Below are 5,786 nucleotides of genomic sequence, written 5' to 3' on the forward strand. Positions count from 1 at the left end.
ATAAATACAGATGTAACAAGACAACAGGACACAGAACCTAGAGACAGAACCTAGCAAGAAAACATGGCAAGAGAACCTGACTGGAGATCCGGGCTAGAACCTGGCTGGAGAACCTAGCAAGAGAACATGGACACAGAACCTGGCTGGAGAACCTGAATAGAACCTGACTACAGAACCTAGAGAGAGAACCTAGGGAGAGAACATGGCAAAAGATCCTGGACAGAACCTGGCTACAGAACTTGGCTGGAGAACCTGGCTACAGAACCTAGACACAGAACCTAGAAACAGAACCTAGCGAGAGAACCTGGCTGAAGAACCTAGAGACAGAACCTGGATAGAACATGGCAAGAGAACCTGACTAGAACCTGGTGACAGAATCTGGTGGGAGAACCTTGCTATGCTGATCAACTGAACACTGCCTCCATGTCATTCCTTCTTCGCCGACTCCGTCCACACCTTTGGGGACCCCTGGACCTGCTGGGGTTGGACCCCAGCACAATAGCATTAAATGAAAATAGTTTAAATATTCCAAATATAATACAGAAATTTTTAGATTGCATATAAAAGTGAGACAAGGCTACATAAAACATTTATACAAATTGTATACAAAGACATGATTTAAATATAAAAATAACAGGTTGGGAAAGATATACCACATGATACAAATAAATAAAAATGCTGAAAAGTCTGTAATAATAGAGAAGCTTCAAGTAAAAAATATTAACAAAAGTAAAGAAGGACTTATTAAAATGTAAAAAGGGTCAATTCATCAAGGAGACATAATCCTATATGTGCATTCACATAATATCAGAATAGAAAAAAACATAAAGCAAAAACTGAGAGAACTAGCACATTAACAAGTATAGTTTGAGATTTCAACACTCCTTTCCCGGTAATTGGTAGAACATGTAGTCAAAAATCAAGTAATAATGCAGAAAACTTGTACAATATGTCAACTGATTTGACCTAACTGATATTTTAGAACACTAGACACACAATAGCAGACTACACATTATTAACAAGTGAACATGGAATATTGACAAAAATAAGCCATATTGTGAGCAAAAAAGTAAGGCATATAATGTATGTTTCTTGATCCCATCAAAACAAAGAAACAACAAAAGACCTTAAAATCAATTAAAGCAAGGTATGACAATCTATAATTACATGGCAATTGTATAACACACTTGTAAACAAAGCACACCATGAGTCAAAGAAGAAATTTTAAAATAAAATTAAGTATTTTAAATTAAAATGAAAATATACTATGTCAAAATGTAACAGATTCAATTCAAGCAATGTTTGCTAGGGTTGCCTTAATTACCACAGACTGGGTGGCTGAAACAACAGCTACATATTTTCTCACAGTTCTGGAAGCTAGAAGTATGAGATCAAGGGGTCAGCAGCGTTGGTTTCTTTTGAGGTCAGTCTCTATGACATGTGGGTGGCCATCTTCATGTTCACATAAACTTCCCTCGGTGCATGTCTATGATTCTGATACCAATTACAATGTATGTTTTTTCCACTCCAGTAAGCAATTATTGGACACCAACTAGGTGTCCTACAATTTACCTGAATTTGACACTGCCTGGAGATAGTGTCAGGTCCCACAAGTTAAGGGCTCAGCCCTACAAGACTGCCCACCCACCCCCACCTTTAAGACTGCAATTGCAAGTCCAGGTTGCCATGTGTGATTCTGACAGACTGGCTATAGATTGCAGCTTTCAACAACCCTCACATCTTTGATTAATTTGCTAGATCAGCTCACAGCACTCAGGGAAATAGTTTACTTATTAGATTACCGGTTTATTATAAAGGATCCAACTTAGAAACAACCAGATGAAAGAGATTCATAGGGTAATGTCTAAGGAAAGAGTACAGAGCTTCCATGCCTCTCTGGCTGTACCACTCTCCCTGAATGTTCACCAACCAAAAACTCTCTAAACACCACCTGGCTTTTAGATTTTTATAGAGGCTTCATTGCATAAATGATGGATAAAATCATTGGCCATTGATGATTGAACTCAATCTCCAACCTCCCCCCACCCCCCTGGAAGTCAAAGGCTTGGGACCAAAAGTTCCAACCCTCTAATCACATGGTTGGCTGCCCTAGACAATTTTATTGCTCTTATCACATCAAATCCCAAGAATTTTAGGGGCTCTATACCTGGAACAGGGGTGAAGACCAAACATATATTACTGTTATTATAAATCACAATATCACAATATCTGTGTTTTAACTTCATCTTCATCTTCTTACAAGAACACTAGTTATATTATTCATATTGGATTAGGGCTCAACATATGATTTCATTTTATCTTAATAAGCACCTTAAATGCCCCACTCAAAACACAGTCACATTCTGAAGCCTTGGGGTTTAAGACTTCAAAATACGAAATTTGCAGGGGTATTTCAGCCCATAATACAGTGGTTATATTTTTTTAAAAAGAAGAAGAAAAGAAAACTATTTAAAAGAATAAGGATCTGAGCTTCCATCTTATGCACTGAAGAAAAAAAAGAGCATATTAAATAAAAATAAGCAAAGGGAAGGAAACAATAAGGATAACTGTAGAAATTAACACAACTGAAAACAAAATAGAACAAAAAACAATGAAACAAAGGGCTATGTTAGAAAACCAATGAAATTGATAAGCCTCTAGCCACATCCTATATAATAAAAGGCTAAAATGCAAATTGTCCCCTTGGGAGTTCGACTGGGAGACCAGGAGTTCGATTGTTCACTGTGATGTGCGCTGACCACCAGGGGGCGGTGCAGAACATGGCAGGAGACCAGCAGGAGCAGCGGGGCACTGAGGGAGTGAGGGAAGAAGGAGGTGGGAAGGTGGGGAACCTGATCAGCCCTCATCGCTGGCCAAGCCTAGGGACCCTGTCCATGCATGAATTTTGTGCACCGGGCCTCTAATAGATAAATAAAAATGAAAGAGAAAGCCAGAGAGAGAGGTACAACAAAATATCAAGAAGGAAGACAGAAATTACTACAGAGCTTGTAAAATTTCACAAGATGAATGTACAAAAATTTTATACAATAAATTTGATAATTTACATGCGATAGAAATTCATTCTAAAACATAAACATAAATTATTACTATTATTTTAAACATCAATCATTTGCCACCTGTACACACCATGACTGGGGATCAAACCCACAACTTGGGTATGTGCCCTGGCTGAGAATCAAACCTGAGACCTTTTGGTGTATGGGACAGCACTCCAACCAACTGAGCCACACTAGCCAAGACAAAATATATATTATTAAAATTATCTAAAGAGAAGCAAATAATTTCACTAGCCCTATATATATTCATAAAATTAAATTTCTTGTTATAGACCTTATTACAAAGAAAATAACACCAGGCTAAATTGGCTATACTGATTAAATTTACAAATGTAAATGAGAATAATAGTAATTCTACACAAAATCTTCCAGAAAACAGAAATGAGAATACTTCAAAATTAATTTTATGAGACCAGCAACATCCTTATTCTAAAATCAGACAAAGATGTTGCAAGAAAAAGAAATTGCAGACCTTATGAATACAGGTACAAATATTGTTAATACAATTTTCATAATCAAATATAGATATATATATTTACAAGTGTAATACATATCATGATCAATTAGGTTTTATCCCAGAAAGTCAACCAATTATTACCGTAGATTATTAGTGTAAAGGTAAAAACAATAGATGCAAAAATCAAGCATTTGGCAAAATTTACCATTACTTAATGATTAAAAAATAATCCTCAGGAAACTAAGTACACAAATAAATATTTTCAGACTAATGAAGGGTATCAACAAAAATATAACAAAATAAATGGTGAACAAATTAATAATGCTTTCTCTCTAAGGTCAGGAATAAGGCAAGAATGTCTACTCTTACCACTTTCATTCACCATTTGGAGTACTTGATTAAATTTGGAGTACAATAGGACAAGAAAAATAAATAAAACTCAAGATTGCAAAGATAGAAGTAAAACACTTATTCACAGATGACAATAATTGCTATAAAACATAGTAAGGAATCTAAGAAAAAAAATATTAGTATGTTAAGCAAGTGAAAGAATGCAAGTTAAACATGGAAAGGGCAACTGTATCCCCATATCCTAATAATAAACAAATGGCAAATTATATGTAAAAAAAAATAACATTAAGAACCATGAGTAACTCAGAGATGGACTTAACAAAATATGTTCAATAACTGCAATCAGAAAATTATGAAAAATTCCTGAGATCTTAAAAAGAATTAAAAAATTGAAAAGATATAAAGTGCATATGGATTGGAAGATTGGCTATTATTAACACACAATAGTTTTATAAAAATCAATCTATCCTCAACATTACAAAAATTATTAGAGAATTTAATATCAAAACCACAATGAGATACCATTTTAAACTCAATAGGAGGGCTATCCCTGTGGGATCAGGCCTAAACGAGCAGTCGGACATCCCTCTCACAATCCTGGATTGCTGGCTCCCAACTGCCCGCCTGCCTGCCAGACTGATCACCCCCTAACCACTCCCCTGCCAGCCTGATTGATGCCTAACTGCTCCCCTGCTGGCCCGATTGCCCCCAACTGCCCTCCCCTACTGGCCTGGTCACCCCAAAGCTAAACATTTGCTTTTTAATCTCCATGTGAATTGCCTTTCTGCCCTCTGAAATCCCAAACCACAACCCCTTTTTCCCTTTGGCTCCAGAAGGGCATATAAACCTTAACCACCCAATACCTCTTTGCTTTTTTGTTTGTTTGTTTTTGTTTTTCAAATTATAAAATGTTTATTTAGAAAGTTACAGAGGTGGTAGAAGTGAGCCAGCTGGGTTGCATAAGCTCAGGGAGCAAATGACAGAAGCAAAAGAAGGGCCCTTGGAGCTTCAGAGAGAGAAAGGCAGAGGTAAGGCACTGGGCAAAGAAGAGGGGAAGAGAGGAAGAGAATGGCGCCTGCCTGCTCCCAGGAGGAAGAGAGTGTCCCAGTACCTCTTCGGGTCTCATTCTCCTGGCATCCCCAAATGTGCGCCTGTGAAATAAACATTGAACCTTTTTTTCCCCATTAATCGGTTTCTGTAAAATTTGATTATTAGCTAAGTTACAAGAACTTAGAAGGTGGTAAGAAAGTTATATTTTCTGTGGCCCCACAGTATCATAAAAGATAGCCAGTATTATTACTAGTTGGTAAAATACAAATTTAAATCTCAACTAGATAGCACCACAAACCCATTAGAACGTTAAAATAAGAAGACTACTAAGACAATACTAACTGCTGGCAAGAATTTGGAGCAACTGAAATACTCCTACATTGGTGAAAGTTAATCGTATATTTACCATGCTAGGCATTTACCCAAGAGGAATTAAAACATATGTCCATACCAAAAATAGTATGCAAATATTATAGCATTTTTATGCATGATAGACAAACAGTTGAAATAACCAGTGTCTATCAACTAACTAATGAATGCAAAAATGAAAAAAATGAATTATAGTATATTAATACCATGGAATATTAATGAACGCTTTAAAAAAATGAACTACAGATAAACAGCACGGATGAATCTGAGAAGTATTATGTAAAGCCGAAGGAGCCCGACATGAAAGACTATATACTGAATTAGTCTACATGTGTGATATTCTAGATGTGGCAAAACTAGAAAGATAGAAAATTGATAAAATGTTGCCAGATCCAGGGCGGGAGCAGAAGATTATTGACAAAGAGGCTCAGGGGAATGTTTCACAGCAAAAGATAAAGTCAACATCTTGATATAGTGACATA

General features: G+C 36.5%; 1 long non-coding RNA gene across 1 annotated transcript in view; it reads right to left on the reverse strand.

The window, feature by feature from the left end:
* Positions 1-3,508, reverse strand: part of LOC106724934 — a 21,457-nt gene extending 17,949 nt beyond the window's left edge. Inside the window, exons 1-2 of the long non-coding RNA XR_001360758.1 lie at positions 3,491-3,508; positions 1,931-1,936 (exon numbers count right to left, since the gene is read on the reverse strand). This is a non-coding gene — a long non-coding RNA (uncharacterized LOC106724934). The remainder of the gene's footprint in view (positions 1-1,930; positions 1,937-3,490) is intronic.
* Between the last annotated feature and the right edge of the window lie 2,278 nt (positions 3,509-5,786).

Source organism: Myotis brandtii, unplaced genomic scaffold (genome assembly GCF_000412655.1).
Source record: "Myotis brandtii unplaced genomic scaffold, ASM41265v1 scaffold125, whole genome shotgun sequence".
In the NCBI taxonomy this organism is placed as follows: domain Eukaryota; kingdom Metazoa; phylum Chordata; class Mammalia; order Chiroptera; family Vespertilionidae; genus Myotis; species Myotis brandtii.